Consider the following 22,818-nt stretch of genomic DNA (forward strand, 5'->3'; position numbering starts at 1 on the left):
GAGCTTGGATGGCGTGTACAGGTACAGCTGTCCATGCAGCTTCAACACCATAACACAGTTCAAGACTAGCGACTGGCGTATTGTGACGAGCCAGTTGCTCAGCCAACATTGACCAGACGTTTTCAATTGGTGAGAGATCTGGAGAATGTGCTGGCCAGGGCAGCATTCGAACATTTTCTGTATCCAGAAAGGATCGTACAGGACCTGCAACATGCGGTCGTGCATTATCCTGCTGAAATGTATGGTTTCGCAAGGATCTAACGAAGGGTAGAGCCACGGGTCGTAACACATCTGAAATATAACGTCCACCGTTCAAAGTGCCGTCAATGCGAACAAGAGATGCCCAAGATGGGTAACCAATGGTACCCCATACTATCACGTCGGGTGATACGCCAGTATGGCGATGGCGAATACACGCTTCCAATATGCGTTCACCGCGATGTCGCCAAACACGGATGCGACTATCATGATGCTGTAAACAGAACCTGAATTCATCCGAAAATATGACGTTTTGCCATTCGTACACCCAGGTTCGTCGTTGAGTACACCATCGCAGGCGCTCCTGTCTGTGATGCAGCGTCAAGGGTAACCGCAGCCATGGTCTCTGAGCTGATAGTCCATGATGCTGCGAACGTCGTCGAACTGTCGATGGTTGATGTCTTCGAACGTCCCCATCTGCTGACGCAGGGATCGAGATGTGGCTGCACGATCCGTTACAGCCATGCGGGTAAGATGCCTGTCATCTGGACAGCTAGTGGTATGACGCCGTTGGGATCCAGTACGGCGTTCCGTATTACCCTTTTGAACCCACGGATTCCATATCCTGCTAACAGTCATTGGATCTCGACCAACGCGAGCAGCAATGTCGCGATACGATAAACCGCAAACGCGATAGGCTACGATCCGACGTTTATCAAAGTCGGAAACGTGATGGCACGCATTTCTTACCCTTGCACGAGGTGATTTCCCTAAATCGCTCCAGGGAAATGCCGGGTTGGTTCCTTTGAAAGGGCACGGTGGATTTCCTTCCTCGTCCTTCCCTAATCCGATGAAACCGATGACCTCGCTGTCTAGTCTCCTCCCCCAAAAACAACCCAACCCAACCCCTTGCACGAGGCATCACAACAACGTTTCCCCAGGCAACGCTGGTCGACTACTGTTTGTGTATGAGAAATCGGTTGGAAACGTTCCTCATTTCAGCACGTTGTAGGTGCCGCCAGCGGCGCCAACCTTGTGTGAATGCCCTGAGAAGCTAATCATTTGCATATCACAGCATCTTCTTCCTGTCGGTTAAATTTCGCGTCTGTAGCACGTCATCTTCGTGGTGTAGCATTGTTAATGGCCAGCAGTGTAGTTTATGCTACATTTGAGGGGCTGAGAGTACCAGTAATACAGGTGCTTGCTGAAGTAAACTGAGTTACTGACTGCCAAAGTTGAACAGCTATTTGTAAACTCTGGGAGATGTTATCGATACATCAGATACTTTTTCAATTGATCAGGTAGTCTGTGTACAGCTATAGGTATGATTCGAGACTGTAATACTTTTGTATTATTTCCTGTAAGATGTTAAAAATACTCATTCTCCTTGCATCTTAAAACTTCTTTGCTTAAAACAAGTAGAACTGTAAAATCTTTATTTTATTGTTCTTTATTATGAAGACTTTTTTTTTGTACAGCACCCATAATACTGATAGTACAATACATGTTATGATACAAGACTATGTGTGTAATTAATGCAAAGTTAATAAAAAATCTAAAAAAATAGATAAATGAAATAAAAATACCAAAAGTAAAATATGTTGGTGTGGTTTCAGCCCATACGAGAGATTCATAGCAACTTTCTATAATACCCTCACGGACAGATTCTGTAGAATCATAAACATTTCGGTCTGTGGTATCTCTTGGAGAATGTCCTTCCTGTGGCAACACTCCTCATGCTGTACCATTGTGCTTTCCGTTTTGCAACATTCCTTGTTGCCTTTACTGACTACGTCCTCTTCTTTCTCCACTGCTTCATACACATCTTAAATTCTATCTGGCAAGGTGATATATTATTACAGATCATGGTATATTGGACGGATGCAAGTCTTTATTTCCTGAAGATTTTTCCTATTCCCAACTTTTAGTTTATACTCATCTTGATGTAAAGGCTGCAGAATAGGTATTAGTGAACACTTACGCAGCTGTGTTGATTTACACTGCTGATTCTGTTCCTACTAATATTGCTCCATTATATTTTGTTCCATGAATGTCTTTAGCAACTTTGTTCTTTGCTATGTCATCAAAGGCTTTAAGAGAAAGAAAGTATTTTGGTTTCAGTTCCACTTTTAAGAACTTTATGCTCACCTTCTTCACTGCTTCGATCCTGTCTTGGGGAAGGAAAACCTATTTCAAGTGGTGTTTGCATTATCAATACTATTCTTTTTAGGCTGTTAAAAAACAGCATAAAAATGCGTAGCAAGCGTTACATGAATCTAGTCGATGTATGCAGACAGAGACGAGTGTTCGACAAACACTCAATTACTGGTACAGCGTCTCACAACATGCAGGCCACGAGAGGTAACGTTCTGACACTCGTCCTGTATAATGGTTTCAAAAATGGCTCTGAGCACTATGGTACTTAACTTCTAAGGTCATCAGTCCCCTAGAACTTAGAACTACTTAAACCTAACTAACCTAAGGACATCACACACATCCATGCCCGAGGCAGGATTCGAACCTGCGTCCGTAGCGGTCATGCGGTTAAAGACTGTAGCGCCTAGAACCGCACGGCCAACCAGGCCGGCTATAACGGTTTCAGTGCGCTGTCGAAATCAGGTAATCCAGTTCCAGCGGGGCAAATCACCGGTTCACACGAGTCCAGCAATGGTTTTCGCAACAGACTTACGTCGACCTGATCGACTAGCGTATTCGTGCGCGTGTCCCCAAACCTATTGTTTGATACATGGGAGAGTCTCGAGGGTGACGAGACATGTGCAGAATCTGACCGCCTCCTTGTCTCGTCGCATGAGGCTGATAATTGATGCCAATGATGGATGGACCTGGTATTAGCCTCACCCCTGATATGAAGCTTGCCTTGTCTCACACTATTCCATTTTATATTACAACATTTGATACTGCTGTATGTTTGTTAACTGGAAGTCTACATGAAATCATTGTGCTTTGCATTTTATTTATCTTATTCTTGCTACACTTAATACATGTAAATTTAAAAGAAAAAAGAATGCCAAACAACAGATTTGGTGTTCTAATATGAAACAGGCAGGGAAAACGATATCGAGCAATACAAGATCAGGTAAATCCTAAAATAATAACATTTTCTTCCTTACTGCCCCTCAAACATTTTCTGCGTTTATTCTGCATGAGAAGGGCAGTCAGGGCAGTCAGGTTGCTACTTGAGTTGTTTGGCCACCATGTTTCTGTTTGTTGTAGATAATGCATTTTAAACAGCGCCGTGAATTTTACACAAGAGGCTGTGTTTTACGCATGGCGTTTGGTGATAAACAAATGATGTGGACGCGGTTTTCTCTTGCTTTCTCTATTGCAGAAATGTGATATGATGCTTATCGGCTATCAGCAGAACACATTTTGTCCCACAATTAGCCTGAATACAGCAACTGGGGAGAAAGGAAGAAGTTACCCCAATATGAGGTAATGTGTCTTAATATCAGATACTGTCGTGTACTGGGGTACCCATGGTAGTGCATATTGGGAATAAGACTTATCCTGATAGTTATGCCGCTCGGTTTGAAGAACAGTTCATTATACTGAATGCAAGAGTACTTTGAGGAAAATATAATCATATGATTATTGTTACAACAGCTACTCAACTTCAGACGTTGGAGACCTACCAGGGTATACACTCAATGACTTGGAATTCAATGCTTTTAAAATCAAGATTCCTGAAAATACCCACCTCCATAATGGTCTTATTATCACTGCTCTACACCGTAGCTGTAGTAGGAACTAAGTTCTCATACCTCCCAAAAAAGCTGGTCACTTACTTTAGTCAAATTATAGCTTTCTCAGAATAGCGAATCCTCCCTTAATAAGCCCCTTTCATCTATATTCAAACTCATTTTTAGCAATTATAGTATCTTTTATGTAAAGACAATGTCAAATCACCAAATAAATTGCCACTTTCTCAAAGTATAATTGCTGTGAGGCATCTCGCATTTGTGATTTCCCGCCGGCCGGAGTGGCCGAGTGGTTCTAGGCGCTACAGTCTGGAACCGCGCGACCGCTACGGTCGCAGGTTCGAATCCTGCCTCGGGCATGGATGTGTGTGATGTCCTTAGGTTAGTTAGGTTTAAGTAGTTATAAGTTTTAGGGGACTCATGACCACAGCAGTTAAGTCCCATAGTGCTCAGAGCAATTTGAACCATTTTTTGTAATTTCCCACCCGCTAACCACCGGCATTATGTAGTTGTATTTTCCTTGCGAATTATGGAGAAATGAACCATACTTCGAATTGAAAAACACCATCCTACGCTTGTTCTATTGATTGGAAGGTGGTGAAATTTCGCACCTGCTCATTTCTTTCGGATCATTATGCACATTCATAAGTATTTTAAACCATACTATCTGAGATAATTTAAATGTCTTATTCACACCTGTTATGTTGAATACTTGAAATCATTTTTACAGGATATTTGTAAATTGGCTTCGATGTCACGATTCATGAGCTCATGGTTAAACATATATTTGCTCTTACTAAGTTTCATCTTAATGTTTTTTTCTCCTTCACCTGTTTTCCCGTACCGTCCTCCAATATTTTTATGCACACAGACAAAACTTCCTATTTGTTAACTTAATTTAGACCTGATTGTTTTTGAAATTCAAAGTCAATTTTAGTATACGTGAAAGAAAGGGTGAAAGGATTACTGCTGCACTTAACACTTAACATTTGACTACCGTAAGTAATTTGATTAAAAGTTTATCATTTGTGCCAAGTAATTAAGCAATTATTCTATAACTTGCTGTCTCTTAAATCTGAAATGTGAGCTCCATGAAAGAAAATTGTGCAAGAAGTATGACTGATCTGAAAACACTTACTCATCAGCATAATAATATCCTATCATTCCTGTAAAACGAATGCCCTTAAAATAACTTGGATTAATTTTGTTCAAAATTTTGGAAGTTTTCTAGATAATTCTGAGAGGCGGCAGAAGCCCCCTCTCATATTTCTATCTTACTCTGAGTAATTCGATTTTCCTCTCTAATTGCATGCAGGGAAATGTTGCTGTTCCTTCACACGCGGACTTCCCACGCAACGTCTCTCGTCACCCTGGTGGTCTGGTGACAGGCGGGCTCTGCTGATCTTGAAAAGGGTTAAGTCGACGGGTCTGAGGGAGTCGAGTGAATGCTTTCCAGACGCCGACATTGTCATAATAACGGCTGAGACACCCGCAGGGGCCTGAAGGAGCAGCTGGGCTATAGATTCCGTTACTTCGCAGAAACTTAGGGAAAACACTTTCTGGCGGGCTACCAGCGAGGTGTGGGAATGACTTGTGTTCCCAGGCAGTTTGGCGCGCAGATTCCCGCGTTTTTTGCAAAATCGTAACTGTGATTGGCTTGCTCAGGGCATAGCTCCGTGACGTAGCAAAATCAGAGCAGAAATTGGCGCCAAGAATCTCCATTGGTGGAATGGTAGTGCTTCGGCAATAGAGTGGAATTTTCCGCCGGTTTTCGAGTTGCTGATTAGAATTTTTAACCACGGCCACCATCGTGGGGGCGGGACTGTTCTGTGTTCGGTTTGTATGGGTGCTCTTGTGAGAGTCGGCTCTCGCCTTTTGGTCGGAGTAGGTGACAAGACTGAGCTCTCGGTGCTCTGGACAGCCTGCCTTCCATTGGCTGTGTAATATACTTTGATTTAATTGTAACTGTTTGACGAAGTTGCTGAAGTTTCGACTTCAACGTAACTTTCCAAGTACAGTTGTCAATTGAGTGCTCTGCGTACAAGCGGACTATGTTGTCTGTCTTGAGCAGTTTTGGCTAAAGTTGACTGTATCGGAGTTACTGTGTGACTTCACTTGTTAATATCAATCACTGTGCCGTCAGTGATTGTGTGGCGAGCCTTCTTCATCTCCCTCAGACGCGCATTTGTATTGCTAGGAAGTCTTTAGTCTGGAACAACCAGACCAGGATAATTTGTTTCGGGCTATATTCGCGACATTATCATCACCACGATGGGATGTCGAAGCAACCAGCCATCGCCTCTGGTACGCCAGATCGTGTCCGTGCAGTTAAGAAGACAGCTTGGTAATGTATGTCCGCAGCACCGGCAAAGCAAGCAATTTTGCTAGGTGATAATCAGAGCTCAGCAGAGCGCACCTGTTTGTCTTTTCTAACCTTGTTCTGTCTTGGTTGTTCATTGTCTGAGTTCTCACTAATGTAGCAGCAATTAATGTTGGGTTGGCTGTGTGTCTCTCTTAAGATTTGAGTTGCAAGAAATTGGCTCCACATACCACTTCGTCATAAATGTCACGATCTAGTTTAGGGACAACTTCATCTTCACAGCATTTATTCGAGTATCCAATTTGAGCCAATTTGATGTATTGTAAATATTTAATGCGTTTTTGTTTATTATATTCAGTTTAGTCTTAATAAATCATATTGTTATTTTAGACAGAACTTTCACTCTGTTAATCGGTAGAGCAACCCTATCATTTCTCACTACGTTAATGAAACTTTCCTTTCTTTAACTTATTTATCAAATTAAATTATTGCAGGTACCAAACTCTTTTCTACTCCACTTGCAGGGTCGATTACAGTTAGTTCGCGTTTCTTTTTAATCCATGTGCAACAGCAAAAGTCGGAGTTAGAATAGGTGGGGGGGGGGGGGGCTTAGAGAGTCATTTACATATGTAGATTCTAGAAAAATTTAGTGTTAAATACACTGCTAGCCCCGGCACCTCGCAGTTCTACAATACTTCTTTTAAAGGCTACAAATAATATGCACCTGTTTTGTGCTCATCAAGAGAAGAGAAGCTACCACAGAAATGTCGTTAGCATGACAGAGACATAAAGTAATTAGTCTGATGACGAAGCCGAACTCTGGTTCAACGAATGACGATCGGGCACTCTAACCGTGAGCTACTTATACCGTGATGCGAATACCTCCTTCGAACCCCTTCTAGATCTATCAATGAAATCACTATGTATGTCGAGATCGCTTATGATAACGTATACTTCTGTGTAAAATGTTTAATTGGCGTTAATTGCCGGTGTTGTGTATTGCATGCCTACGTCTCGCTGGTATGATAATATTTTGCCGTTATTACACAACATAGGCATTAACGGTGCGAGTGTTGTCACAAATAGTGACGTGGCTGTACACGCTGATAATGCCAAATATGGAGCGTAGCCATTTACTGTGTGAAGAGTTTTGTTTCGTTGGCAGTATAACAACCGTCCTTCTCTTTACCCTACCCCTGCTTTCCAGGGACTTTCAAAGATCTTGAACGATATTCCGCCGTCGAAAGCATTTTCTGGGCTAACAAATCCTATGAACGCGCTACTACTGAACTCCCTTTCCAGTGCAATTATCGTTATTAAAGTCAAACTGATAGTCATCTAACGGATTATCAGTTTTCTTTTCCACTCTTTTATATTATATTCTTGTCACCATCTCGGATGTATGAGATGTTAAGCAGATTATACGATAGTGCACTTGTCTACCCTTGCTATTTTCACGCTTGTATGTATAATATACGGGGTGGGCCTAAACTCTTTCTACAGTTGTCAATATTTATTTTACAAAATCTGTAGAACTTACAAATTTGTGTTTTCCGTCTGTTGCTTGAAGAATGTTCGTCTACATATACATCGTACTCCGGAAGCCACCTAATGGTGTGTGGCGGTGGGTACTTACGGTACTACTATCTGATTCCTCCAACCCTGTTCCACTCGCGAATAGTGCGTGGGAATAACGATTGTCGGTAAGCCTCAATATTGGCTCTAATTTCTCGAATTTTCTCTTCGTGGTCAATACGCGAGATGTATGTGGGGGAAATAATATGTTGTCTGGCTGCTCCTCAAAGGTGCTGTCCCGAAATTTCAATAGTAAATCTCCCTGTGATGCATAACGTACCTCTTGTAACGTCTGACGGTGGAGTTTGTTTAGCATCTCCGTAACGCTCTCTCCCCACCTAAACGATCCCGTGACGAATCGCACCGCTCTTCGATGCGTCTTATCTGTCTCTTCTATCAGTCCGACCTGATAGGGATCCCATATAAATGAACTATACTCAAGAATCGGGCTAACAAGCGCCTTATAAGCCACTTCTTTCGTGGATGAGTTACATTTCCTTAAGATTCTTCCGATGAATCTGAGTCTTGTGTCTGCTTTTCTCACTATCTGTTTTATATGGTCTTTCCACTTAAGGTCGCTCTGGATAGTTAGGCCTGGATGTTTTACGGCAGGTGGTGTCTCCAATTGTTTGTCATCATAGTGTAGCAGTACAGTAGTGGAGTTTCTCTGTTATGTACGTGCAATATGTTACTTTAATTTACATTAAGGGTCAACTACAAGAGCCTGCACCAATCATCAATTCTCTGCAGGTTGTTATGCAAATTCTTACTATCTTCTGGTGTTGCTTCTTTGGTATAGACAGCTGCATCATCTGCGAATAGCCGTAAAGAGCATCCGATGCTTTCCACTAGATCATTTATGTATATTCTGAACACCAACGGTCCTATCACACTTCCTTGTGGTACTCCGGATATTATCTTTACCTCTGTCGATTTTGTTCCGTTAAGATCGACGTGTTGAGCTCTGTCTGCAAGAATGTCTTGAATCTAATCGCACGTCTGCTCCGATACTTCATGAGCATGTATTTTATTCATTAAACGGCAGTGCGGGATGGTGTCAAACGCCTTACTGAAGTCAAGGAACACGGCATCAGTCCGAGCGCCGTTGTCCACTGCGCTCTGGATCTCATGGAGGAACAGAGCAGGCTGACTTTCGCAGGACCTCTGTTTGCGTAATCCATGTTGATTTTTGTAGAGGAGCTGTTCATTTTCCAAGAACGTCATAAGTCTTGAGCATAAAACATGCTCCATAATTCTACCACAGATTGACGTCAACGATATAGGTCTATAATTGTGTGGCTCTGTCTTGTGGCCTTTCTTAAAATCGGAAATGACCTGCGCATTTTTCCAGTCGTTGGGTACCTTTCGTTGCTCAAACAATCTGCGATAAATTACTGCTAGAAAGGAAGCAAGTTCTTTCTCAAAGTCTTTATAGAATGTTATAGATATTTCATCTCGTCCAGAAGCCTTTCCACTACTAAGTTATTGTAGCTGCTTTTCAATTCCGCGATCCGCTATCTTAATATCTGCCATTTCCACGTTCGCACGATGACTGAAATGAGGGACAGTGATACGATCTTCCGCGGTGAAACAAATTCTGAAGATCGAATTCAGTATTTCGGCCTTCTCTGTGTTATCTTCCATTTCGGTGCCGGTGTGTTCGCTGAGATAATGAATAGTTGATTTTGACCCACTTACTGATTTTACTTATGACCAAAATCTCTTAGGGTTTTTACTCAGGTTGGTTGACAACGTCTTACTTTAGAAATCATTGAACGCTTCTCTCACTGCTCTCCTTATGCTCTTTTTCGCTTCGTTCAGCTTTCGCTTGTTAGCTAGATTTTTACTTCTATTGAATCTGAGATGAAGTGCTCTTTGTTTACGTAGCGGTTTTCTATCACGGTTATTAAAGCATGGTGGATATTATCCGTCCCTTAAAAACCTACTCGGAACATACTCGTTTAGCATATTGAACAATGCCTTTGAGTTTTTTCCATTTGTTCTCCACATCTTCGTCCTCATTACAGAATATTTAGTGCTGACTGCTGAGATACTCTGAAATTTGTATCCTGTCACCCTTGATGAGCAAATATATCTTCATACCTTTCTTAACATTCCTTGTAAGACCCGTCGTCCTAGATGCTGTCACAGCCTTATGTTCACAGATACCAGCCCCTACTTTAACAGATTCGATAAGTTCAGGTCTGTTTGTTCCCACGAGGTCTAAGACCTTACCCTCAAGAGTTGGTTCCCTATCTGCTCAAGGTAATTTTCGGACAAGACATCCAGAATAATGCCACACGATTCCCTGTCTCTGATACCAGTTTTGATGGCATAACACTCCCAGTCTACAACTAGCAAGTTGGTTTAACCCCTTATTACAACAACATGATCAGGAAAATTAGTAATGATATTTTGTTAGCTCTGTCGGAAGCTCTTTACAATTACACATTACACCTCACCACACATTCATTTTAGGGGAATCCCTAGCGTGCTCCAAGGCAACATATGTACTTTCTGAAACTCATAACCTCAATTTGCGCATGTAGACTTTATCTTATATGTAGAAAGTAACCTTATCTCAAAAACAAATATGTTGAGATTGCGCGTCGCTGGTGTCAATTCGTACCAATGACTCAGCAGCAAAAACTGCTGGACAAGTTCCGCAATTTGGTTGTAACGCCTATTTCATCTGGACGTTGCAATCTGCTGTGTAGGTTTCTTTGCACTGTGGTTCTAGGAATCCATAATTTGTTAGATGCGCCTTTAGAAGGTTTGGAACGGGTTCGTAAAAGCGCCTGTTGCACAATTCCGATACTTCGTTCACTGACCAAAGACCGCCCTGTTCGCGAAAGAGCCAACACTCTGCCCCTCTGTTTAAACTTCATGTACCTCACAACAATACTACTTCTACCAGGTGCTTCTATGTCGTATTTTCTTCAAAAATTTCGGTGCACCATAATTGGAGATTACGCCTCGTGATGCCACAGAACATCCCGTGCCTTCTGTTCATGTGATGCCAGTTTACAACAAAAGCGATCTGTACTCTTAAAGTTTTGAACATGGCTGCGTGGTCAGCGACCATTTACAAAGTGAAATTAATAGCAATAGCAGCCCTCGGCTGCAAAAAAGGACTGTTTTGACCCAGGTTTCGGCACTGCTATGAGTGCGTTCATTAGGAATGAAACTCTCAAATTGATCTATAACATAATTACAAAATTAAGTGTAAATACTGACAAGAAATCAAGCTATAAAGCTTTCGTCACAATATTTTTAAAACAGAGTACATAACAGGAAAGCCACTATGGGCTGCTCACATGCGTCGAGCTACGGTAGCATCAGACTGAGGTGCCTGTGTTAGTAATCGCGGAAAGGTGAACATTACACTAAGAAAGCCATGTAGTAGCCGCAAATACAAACAGGCTACTTACACATTCAAAATGTAGACAGACCAATGTTACGATGAAAATTATTTTGTACATGACGTAAGAGGTAATAATTTTATCTGACAGCAGCAGACACGGTAACAAATTGTCTACATAGGAGCTTATAACTACTGTGTAAAGGCTGAAAACGCCATTTTAGAAATACAAAGGGAGCTGAATAACTCAGAGAGAAGAAAAGACTGATATAACGTGAAATGCAGTTAGTATAAACTTTTAAGAAACAAAAAATTATGGGTCGGCTCAGACAGAAAAAAGAATATTTCGTTAACTACACGAGGGAACACGAAATCAAATATCAAGAAGAGCTTTATATCACTGAAAAAGCTTTCGTTACGAAATTGTAGCTGCTCATTAAGAATGCGACTATCATTACGAGAGACATGTTTAAAAATTTCTAGTTCTTCAACAACATCTAATCTATGGCATATCTTCACAGTGTGTATAATGTTGACACTGAACAGACAGTTTTGGGTACGTGATCTGTAATGAGAAGATGGCCAGCAAAAGACGAATTCTGGGTGTTAGTGCCTTTTTTTCTTAAAATACGAGGGTTGTCCCGAAAGCAAGTTCCGATCGGCATCGAAATTGACACCACAGTGAAAACCTGATGAAGCTTTGCACAGGTGTGTTGGGTAGTGTCTCTAGTACGACCTTCAATAGCATCAAGACGCTCTTTTCAGTTGCGAGCGCAATGTGAGCGAGTAAACGTGCCTAGAACAAAGATGTCTCCCACCAAGTAGGAGGGTTCACTCAGAGGCTTCGCCTTAATGAATGCAGCCCGCCTAAAACAACTGCCACGCACTTCTTTCTTCATGGCAATTCTCAGTCGCAATCTGCAGGGGTAGTGAAGACGCTCCTGCAGCCTTTTCGATGAGAAGTGTTCGATCACCCACAACACAGCCGTAATTGGCTCGTCCTGAGTATCATTTCTGTTCACATGAAACACTGGATACGAAGACAATACTTGGGCGCAGGCTACGTGCTGTAGATCAGCGTAGAGAATTATGAGAAAGCACAGGCGACTGCCTTATATGACGAAGGTGTTGGAAATTTGGTATAACGCTCCAAAAAATGTCTAAGTCGTAGCGGCGACTATGTAGAGAAGTATCTGTAAAGTGTAGCTAACTCTTGCCAAAAATATGTCTCCGATTTTCACTGTGGTTTCCATTTAGCGACCGATCGGAACTTACTTTTTGGACAACCCTCGTAGATCTCCATTAAGTTCAAAATAATTGTACAATTATTTCGAATTGTATGCAGTTTATGGAAGTAATGCTGTTAAGTGTATATTATTTCAATCCATGTCATTATATTTTTAGGTATTCCATGTAACTTTTTATTCTGATGAAGATTGCCCTAGTGCAATCGAAACCATGGTCTATTGAGAAAAAACTGAAGTGGCTGTATAACTGTATCTCCTATAATTAAATAGCGTATGGTTGCTGGATTACAGCCAATCAAATATTTAAAATTTGATTAGGTAGTGTCTGTTGCAAGAGGGTGGGTGGTAAGCTGGATGTTAGGAAAGACGGAAAGGAAGGATGAGTCTGTTGGGTGAGCGGGGCCATAGTATGAGGAGAGGAAGGGAGGGAGTGAAATGGAGAGGGAGGAGAGAGGGAGGATGCCTGATGTGGAGTAGAACCAGCTGGTAGCTGGATAAGTATCAGAGAAGATTTCATTGGCTCCGAGAGGGAGTCAGTTGAAGTTGTTTCAGGAATTACGATGTAACTCGTCAATAGTAAAACTCTGGTCAAAGCGTGACTGTTCACGTATAAAACGACAAGAGGACTAATTTAATGGTGTGCTTGCCCGCCATTGCTGTTTCCGTATTTGCGATTACCTACTTTAAATGTTCCAAGCTTGGTGTTTTGATGACACCGGTGTGTCGACAGACCAATCCCGAATGGCAGACCACGATGGTGTGCCGATGGACCAATCTTGAATGAGTTAGGCTCAAAGGATTGCCATCTGCCACATAATCACTGTTCTCATGCATCGAAGCAAGCTCGGCTACACAGGCCTGCTGGAAGGTGGCGGCTCAGCCACAGTGGACCTGCATAGACCTTGAACAATAATTTTAATATTATAATACACTGAAGCACTCCTCATATCGGTATTCATTTTATTTAAAATATGGAAATTACATTCCTTGATATTAACATTTGTTTTAATAGTTACCATCCTATAATTTTTGTTCTTACGTATTCTTGACACATCTGCTGTAAAATCTACATTGATATTGCGATTACCATTTGCATATATGTTTTCGTACTTACCTCAATTTTTTTATAAATGTTAACATCTTGTTAATAATAATTACCTTTTGTCCTTAAAATGAAACAATGGAATTGTGTGCACTTGAGCGCCTCCTGTCAATCACACATGCCAATCCACCACGGATGTGGACAAGCTCGCATTGAGATTGATCCTCTTCTGGTTTTACACATGAACGGTCATACTTTGACCAACTTCCTACCCTTGACGAGTTACACTTAGTGACGATGAAGGGGTGTACATTGTACTTGGATACCTATTCCTTTGGTACCGATTGCAATGGTATGGTGTTACAGTTTTATGTTTCAATACTTTTTAAGATAAAAGGCAATTTCTGCTGGGTTTCATAGATTTGAGGATGGTCGCTGTTCAAATGAAACCTGGTAAACATCAATTTATAGTTTACTGGGACCAAGACTTAAAAATTTCTAACTCATAAGGTATTTAAATCAAAGTACGACCTCAAAATACTTCCATTATGATAACAAGTTTTCCTTAAAAGACGATGTTTTAATTACTATTAATTACTCGGAACTTTATAAATAATAATCTATGACTCGTATTATTTCCCTGGACAAAGTCCAATTTCAGTTTCGTAATCCGTTCATTAAACGAAATCGTTTGGTATACATCACAATACTCTGTTTGATTTTAATTTCGGCATTTTGATATTTCTTTTGTTTTTGCATGTTTTTAGATTTCCTACTCAGTGCAGTTCCATCAATACATTTGAAACAAAATTCATATGAGAACAGAACAGGCCATTTGTGATGGATTCACAATTTCATTTCGATATCACCGGAACTTAAATTAACACGAGACTTAATTTGATTCATAAGAGTCATTGTAATTTTACCGTATGGCGTTTTTGATGCCTTGGGAGTGACGTCACGAGAATAAAAGTAACACTCACAGCTGAAGGATGGACAGATATGGAAACAGTCTTGCTACGATATCGACTACTGCAGCCAGCAGATGGTGTGACAACTAAAGCAAATTGTGACGTTCTTCTTGTTCCTGAGTGTATTTATTTTTTCCAAATTATACGTTTCCTGGAACTAAGCCGATAACAAACTTCACTTCATTGCCTTAAGCAGTGCTGCAGAATAACCCAGCAGCAAGTGGGAAGCTTGTTGCCATTGAGGCAACAGTAACGACATAACCACCTGGCGCAGCACTAAATCACAATGTAATAACGCAAGTAGACTTAAAAAGATGAGAAACAAGCTAATTTTGGGATGGAGTGTATATACCAGCAGTGTTGACAGTGTTACGCGGTACGGAATGATGGATTGTGTGTATCAGCTGTGCTGAAGGTGCTTTGCGGCACCGACTGTAATTTAACAAAGTCCACGCTATGCGTCCTTAGGGATTAACGTTTTGGTGCTGCGAAAGAAAGTAGCTGCGAGAACAAACTCTGAGTAGTGGATGCTATTATTTGATGATATACATCTAGATTTCTTGACACTGTATTAATAATGCTTTCTACTAAGGCTTGAGATGGTATTGTTGCACGGCAGCCATTACGGAAATAGTTAGAGAATTGCGTTTATTTAAACACTGAGGCGTAATATCGTGTGAGGAGAAGTATCGTATAAATCAATGTTTATACAAAAGTGAGCAATTTCATCATTTAAAATCTTTGGAAATTTGTGCTTCAGGTTTGCAATTACGCACCGTTAGACATTCGTCTCTGCTGTCTTATGAGTGTTAGTTGTAGCCAGCATGCTGTCCGGTTCCGTCGCAACAGGCCATCTTTGCATTGGAACTGTAATTTACTAAAACGTGGGAAGCTCCCTCAAGAAGTGAGACGACTACATTCATGATGAATAAATTCATATGGGAGTAGAACCGGCCACTTGTGATGGATCCCCAATATAAGTCCCAAACCTACGAGTGTATGTGCCAATGCCTGTCTAACATGAGAGGTAAAATCCGGACGGAGTGGCCGAGAGGTTCTAGGCCCTATAGTCTGGAACCGTGCGACCGCTACGGTCGCAGGTTCGAATCCTACCTCGGGCATGGACGTGTGTGATGTCCCTAGGTTAGTTAGGTTTAAATAGTTCTAAGTTCTATGGGACTGATGACATGAGCAGTTAAGTCCCATAGTGCTCAGAGCCATCTGAACCATTTGGTGTGAGATAAATAAGCTGACAGCCCTGAAAGCTCAGATTCATCTAAAGACACTCTTAGATAAGGGATGAAACCTCTTTGTGAAGCACATTGACATTTAAGTTAACATTCAAGTAACGGTCATTCCAACTTTAACATTTCACATTCAATATTCGTTGAAGTAAATAGCAATTTAAATTGCTCTCCCTTTATTTTTCTGCCGCCATATAAAAACGCGAGTGGAGAGAGAAACACGAGCCTTGGGAATGAATCTTGCTCGGCAGTCAATATGCAGGTTAACCACGAGTGTTCTGGCGCAAACTCCGATTTTACTACATTAAATACACACACCAAAAAAAGTTTTGCATCACCCCAGTTCCCAGAACCCCTGAAGTTAGAAGTTTACTGTGGATATTGCATCACAGACACAGCCCCTCTGTTCAGAGATGTCACTTAACCCGCCCAAAGAAGTAAACAAGCATGCATGAGCAGCGCCTATTAGACGGAGGGCATCCGACAGCCGGTAAGTTCCAGTCATTCCACAAGGACGGAAGTACACGGCTCGTGTTGTCTGTAGTTTAACCATGCCTAGACGGTCAATGCTGCAGTTCGATCGCGTCCGCATTGTTACTTTGTGCCAGGAAGGGCTCTCAACAAGAGAAGTGTCCAGGAGTCTCGGAGTGAACCAAAGCGATGTTATTCGGACATGGAGGAGATACACAGAGAGAGGAATTGTCAATGACATGCTCGATCAGGCCGCCCAAGGGCTACTACTGCAGTGGATGACCGCTACCTACGGATTATGGCTCGGAGGAATCCTGACAGCAACGCCACCATGTTGAATAATGCATTTCGTGCAGCCAGGACTCAAACTGTACGCAATCGGCTGCATGACGCGCAATTTCACTCCATCTTTGCGACCACGAAACCATGCAGCGCGGTACAGATGGGCCCAACAACATGTCTAATGGACCGTTCACGATTGGCATCACGTTCTCTTCACCTTTAAGTGTCGGATATGCCTTCAGTCAGACAATCGTCGACGTGTTTGGAGGCAGTCCGGTCAGGCTGAAATCCCTAGACACACTGTCCAGCGAGTGCAGCAACGTAGAGGTTCTCTGATGTTTTGAGGTGGCATTATGTGCGGCCGACGTACGCCGCTGGTGGTCATGGAAGGCGCCGTAACAGCTGCATGATTCGTGAATGCCATCCTCCGACCGTTAGTGAAATCATATCGGCAGCATATTCACGAGGTATTCGTCTTTATGGACGACAATTCATGCCCCATAGTGCACATCTTGTGAATTACTTCCTTCAGGATAATATAACTCGACTAGAGTGGACAGCATGTTCTATGGACATGAACCCTATCGAACATGCCTGGGATATATCGACAAGGGCTGTTTATGGACGACGTGACTCACCAACCACTCTGGGGGATCTACGCCCAATCGCCGTTGAAGAGTGGGACAATCTGGACTAACAGTATTATTGAGTATTAGAGGCACCAGTGTCTCCAGAAATCTAGAGCACCACCTCCGAATGTCTCGCTGTATGGTGGTACAACATGAATGTGTGGTTATCATGAGCAATAAAAAGGGTGGAAATGATGTTTATATTGATCTCTATTCCAGTTTACTGTACAGGTTCCGGAACTCTAGGAACCGAGGCGATGGAAAACTGTTTTTAATGCATGTATTTCCTTGAGGAAGGGGTAGCCTCTACTCTAGAACACACAACGAACTGTTACCTGTACTATATCTTTTTATCACAGAATCAACATACACATTGCGTTCAAGTGCACAGTTGGCGAGGCTGAAAAACCCTCTATAATTATGAAGATCCTGACGATGAATTCGTGATAAACATGAACAGATAACGACCTTCCAAAAGCATTGCTACATGAGAAGCGAACCCTAGCTTAACTTACAATACAATAATCACAAAAAATTAACCCTCCAAAATATTACACTCACAAAACTTCAATATGCCCTATTGTCTACGCTACTTTAGCTTACAATAATGTGTATTCACCGATTCCTTTCTAGACTTTTAAGTCCTGTGACACACACGCGATGTGTGGCCAGCATGTACACGAGGGAATGAGAAAATACGTAACACAACTCTAATCTCCAATAGAACTGAGGTGCAAAATGGTTCAAATGGCTCTGAGCACCATGGGGCTAAACATCTATGCTCATCTGTCCCCTAGAGCTTAGAACTACTTAAACCTAACTAACCTAAGGACATCACACAACACCCAGTCATCACGAGGCAGAGAAAATCTCTGACCCCGCCGGGAATCGAACCCGGGAACCCGCGCGCGGGAAGCGAGAACGCTACCGCACGACCACGAGCTGCGGACAACTGAGGTGCACATAAAATCTAGTGACTCCCTTACTGAGCGCCTGAGCTAGCGCGATATTTAATGTCCAATGTCTGCGGCTGCTGTGGCCGGCAGTGCCGTATGATTAACGGCAGCGCGTCGACGCTGTGCGAACCTGTAAACCTCAATACCTTGTGGCCTTGACTGTATGAACAGCCGGAAACTGCCCTGAGTTTTCGTGAGGCGGAATATTGTGTTTTTTCCTAGATAAACTATTGGTAATGTCTACTCGCTTTGGCATAGTGACGTGTACTCCTCTTACCTCTTTAATTGTTCCGCAGAACGTAACGAACTCGGGTCGAAATCCGTAATCTCCACTCCGGAGATGTTACGAGATTTTCAAACCCTGTGAACGCAAGTGTTGACTAAAAAGTTTTTTTTTTTTTTTGTCATTCCCTTATGTCTTAGCAGATGTCCTATCATCCTGTCCCTTCTCCTTATCAGTGTTTTCCACATATTCCTTTCCTCTCCGATTCTGCGTAGAACCTCCTCCTTCCTTACCTTATCAGTCCACCTAATTTTCAACATTCGTCTATAGCAGCGCATCTCAAATGCTTCGATTCTCTTCTGTTCCGGTTTTCCCACAGTCCATGTTCCACTACCATACAATGCTGTACTCCAGACGTACATCCTCAGAAATTTCTTCCTCAAATTCTTCTAGGCGTTCAAAACAGAATGTGTTCCGTCTAAACACGGTCCTGGTCTGAAGAGACGTCTCTCCCCTTCTGCTCACGGTCCTTGTCGGTATCCCACTGTACCTTGTGTTCATTACTTACCACAATTTGTAGCAGCCAACGTTAATTTTGTTACGACTTGCGTCGTTTCTTGGCCCAATGAAGCTTGAGAAGCGTATTTGTGTTTTGCTCGTATACTCTGTTGCCCATACAAGAGCTGTCCACGTGCAACCTCATGTTTTTCACTCGTTCATCATGTGATATGCGAGTACTTGTTAAAAATAACGGTGCTTTACACTGTGTCCTGTTTTGTCTTTTGAAAAAAGAAACATAGCGACAGCGTTTTTCGTGCTGTCCAACGACCTCCAGTTGTGATTCCGAAAGCATTCCTTCCCTAGAAGCTTTCCCAGGCATAAGGTGTTGTCTTCCTACGTGTGTTCTGTCCAGTCGTCTCTTCCCCGCTGTTAATTTTATTTTGTGCGACTCAAAATTTTTCGTAAATGTGAATTCCGTGTATTGGTTCTCGAAGATCGCCACGCAGACCCCTGACATGGGAAGATGTTTCCGTTCCACGTAGGTGTGAGTCAGACAAGCTCGTTATTGTTAGCTAATGGTGGTTGCCTGCGAAAAGTCGACTTTTTTACGGCCCCTCTCGAAATGCATTCCATGTTATACTTCTCTCGACGGCTGGAAACTCCCTACGTGCACTTCAGTTCAAAGTGATATTGATGCTATGTGACTGTTAACATGCAAAGAGGGAACGGTTGTTAGTATCGAGTTCATATCGAACACACATGAATGATTACTTTCAGCAGTATGCATCTTAGTATCACTTTACTTGAGGTAGGGCATGCATGGTATCAAACTCATCGGCATGATGAGTAGATTACGTTTCTATATTTAAAATAGTATGTTCAGGGCAAAGTTGTACTACCACCTTACAAACGTAAATTATTTTTGAAAGATAATTATTCTTGTCACTCTTTTGTAATCCTGTAATACTGATTATGTATGTTACCAATAACTACAATTTTTCGAATTCCCAATATTTCGAAGACTACCGCTTGTAAAATGAATCGATTTGCATCATCTTCCTTTGATAGTGCACCCACTACAAGCACACTTTATGCCACGCATCTATGACATTCAAGTTAAGACATGTACATCACGTGTGTTTATATACCTCGTGTAAATGCCTTCTCCGAGTTGTAGGTAGTTTTTGACGAAATTTCTTCATTATTCACTCTGCAACAATAGACGAACTAATTGAAAGCTCAGCACAATTGTAGTTATGTACTGGTTACTAGCCCATTGTAGGGTCTACATTGTATTTAGAATAGTGGCAGTAAGTTGGACACAAAGCATTCACAACCCGAAGTCTTCCAATTTGTCGCAGTTCAGAAGTAAGGAGAACAGCAATGAAGAGACGTACATACAGTAGGCGTAAGTCTAGGGCACACGGTTCATTTTTAGCTGAGGGTGCAGGCTGTGTGCGAAGCAACTGTCGCTAGGGAAAAGAATGTTACAGAGGAAGCATGTTTTGTAACAATTGTCTACTCTCTATTTGGATAGTCAGTTTTTTTCTCAGAAGGAGTTGTACGAGGGCTGTCCAGAAAGTAAGTTACGATTGATCGTGAAATGAAAATCACAGTGAAAATCAGAAATGTTTTATTTGTAACAGTTAGCTACACCTTTCAGCTACTTCTCTATGTAGTCGCCGTTCTGATTCAGACATTCGTCGTAGCGTTGTACCAACTTTCCAATACCCTCATCATAGAGGGCAGCCGCCAGTGCTTTCCGCCAATTCTCTACGCTGGCCTAAAGCTCGTTGACTGTGCCAAAACGTTGTCTTCATAGCCAGCGGTTCGTTTGAGCAGAGATGAAACTCAGTGGGAGACAATTACGGGCTGTATTGTGGGTAACCAAACATTTCCAATTGAGACGATGCAGGAACATCTTCATTGCCCCTGCAGAATGAGGCTGAGAATTGTCTTGAAGAAGAAACCGCACGACAGTAATGTTGGTTGCATAGCTTCAGGGGAAAATTCTCACCAGGCCCTCGTACTTGGCTGGAGACACTATTTTCTGTAACATTTTTACGCGCTCACTAAGAGCTCAGGTATGAAAAGAGCGACATAATTCTACCTACAGTCATACTAGAGACACTGCCCAACACTTCTTTGCAAAGCTTTATCGGATTTTCAAACTCGTTTCCATTTCGCGACCGATCGTAACTTACTTTCTGGACAGCCCTCGTATATAGCACTCACCAGGAGCTGAGAGTTGCTTCACCGTTCTACAAAAAAAAATTATTAGAAATAAGCAGTACCAGTTGTCTCAGTGACTAATTAGTTCATGGTAGCCGAGCGGTTCTAGGCGCTACAGTCTGGAACCACGGGACCGCTACGGTCGCAGGTTCGAATCCTGCCTCGCGCATGGATGTGTGTGATGTCCATAGGTTACTTAGGTTTAAGTAGTTCTAAGTTCTAGGGGACTGATGACCTGAGCAGTTAAGTCCCATAGTGCTCAGAGCCATTTGAACAATTTTTGAAGTTCATGGTATAATAAGACACCTACAGAACTAAATATCATTTAAATTTCGTCATTTTAAAAATAGAAGTGTTCAGAGAAATTTCTTTTTCATTCTAAAGTTTAGTTAGGCACTATTGTTGACGATAGGAAAAGAGTTGGTGGGAGGGGGAGCGGTGTTGCCTAATATTTCATTGCACTCAGGGGTAATGGTCTATGAAAGGTTGCGAATCACTGCTTTAAAAGTACTTTCATTAGACAGCTGGTGCGACGGAGAAGTTGCAGGTTTGAGGTAAGACACTCGAAAGACGCCGACAGTAAAAAAAAAAAAAAAAGTCATACACGACCACTGTTGTCTTTCAGTAATGTTTCTGGTTTCATTTGCAACAGCAATACGTATTGCCACTGCAGAGTGGGAAGCAGTAGTGATTAGATAACTGGAACAGTAGTGTAGTGACTCGTTACGGAGAAAAAAAGGAACTGTGAACATCACTAGACTGGAGAAAACATAAGCTATTTCGTCTTTAATCATTTCTCTGATACTAAAGAGTTTTTCTTGTCGGGCATCCCCGCATTGGTACCTATTGACCCTATTCACTGATTTATGTGATTGCAGTTATTACCTCGATATAAAACTGTATTACTCTTTACAGTAATGCGTTTCCGATTGCTGCGCGCTGAACGTCACCCCGCTCTAACCACCGCGGGCCGCTTCTCGGAGAATCGTTACCACCGAATCGCGAACGGCGCCGTTCGTCGCTTCCTATCGACAGACACTCGTGGAGAAACGTCGCCCCACTGCAGCACATCATTATGTTCCCTTCTTTCTCTTTCCGCTGTGTCTGAAGGAGCTGCAATTTGTACTCCTTCTGTCGCCCTGTTCGTCCTTAGTGCCTTGCGTTACGTGAGGGTTATCAAGCGCGCTCTACATCATTTTCCGTCTCGTTCGAAGCAGGAAAGCTCCAACTGTTCTTAGCTGATGGCGAAGCGTGATGGAACCGAGTGTATGTCACCGTGTGGCAAGTTTTCATTAATTTTCTGAAAAACGCCTGCTCCCAAGAACGTGGAAGCAGATTAAGCTCTCAACGTGAGGAAGGGCAGGATTAATTAGCAGCAAGCACTTCTGAGCTGCCTGCGAACGAGTGCATATGCCACGCTCCGAGGGACGAGCCCTTTAATGAATCCGTTAATTTGCTTGCTTTGTGTTCTCAGGTTTGAAATCCCCTATGAGAGGCAAGTAATTAACTCTAAATTACGTCACGCCACCGCGGTTCTGAAAAATAAGCGAGGCAATTATTGGTTTTGATATCAGAGTAACAGGAATCTTAGATTTCACGTTGAAAAAGCCACTCAGAAAATTTATGTATTCAAGGACCTCATTTCATAGAAAGGAATGCCATATTCCATAAGCAATACGATGCTTGCAAGTGAAGCGTGTCGTGATGACATCATGGGTGTGCCTCACAGCATCTCATCCGGCCGTATTCTGTTTGTTCTTTTTATATCGGAACTATAATTGCAATGCTATTTGAATAAAATTCTTAAGGTCGCTTAAATTTTTAACACTAGAAGCAATAATGAAGCC

The sequence above is a fragment of the Schistocerca americana genome, chromosome 4 (assembly GCF_021461395.2).
Source record: "Schistocerca americana isolate TAMUIC-IGC-003095 chromosome 4, iqSchAmer2.1, whole genome shotgun sequence".
Lineage (NCBI taxonomy): Eukaryota > Metazoa > Arthropoda > Insecta > Orthoptera > Acrididae > Schistocerca > Schistocerca americana.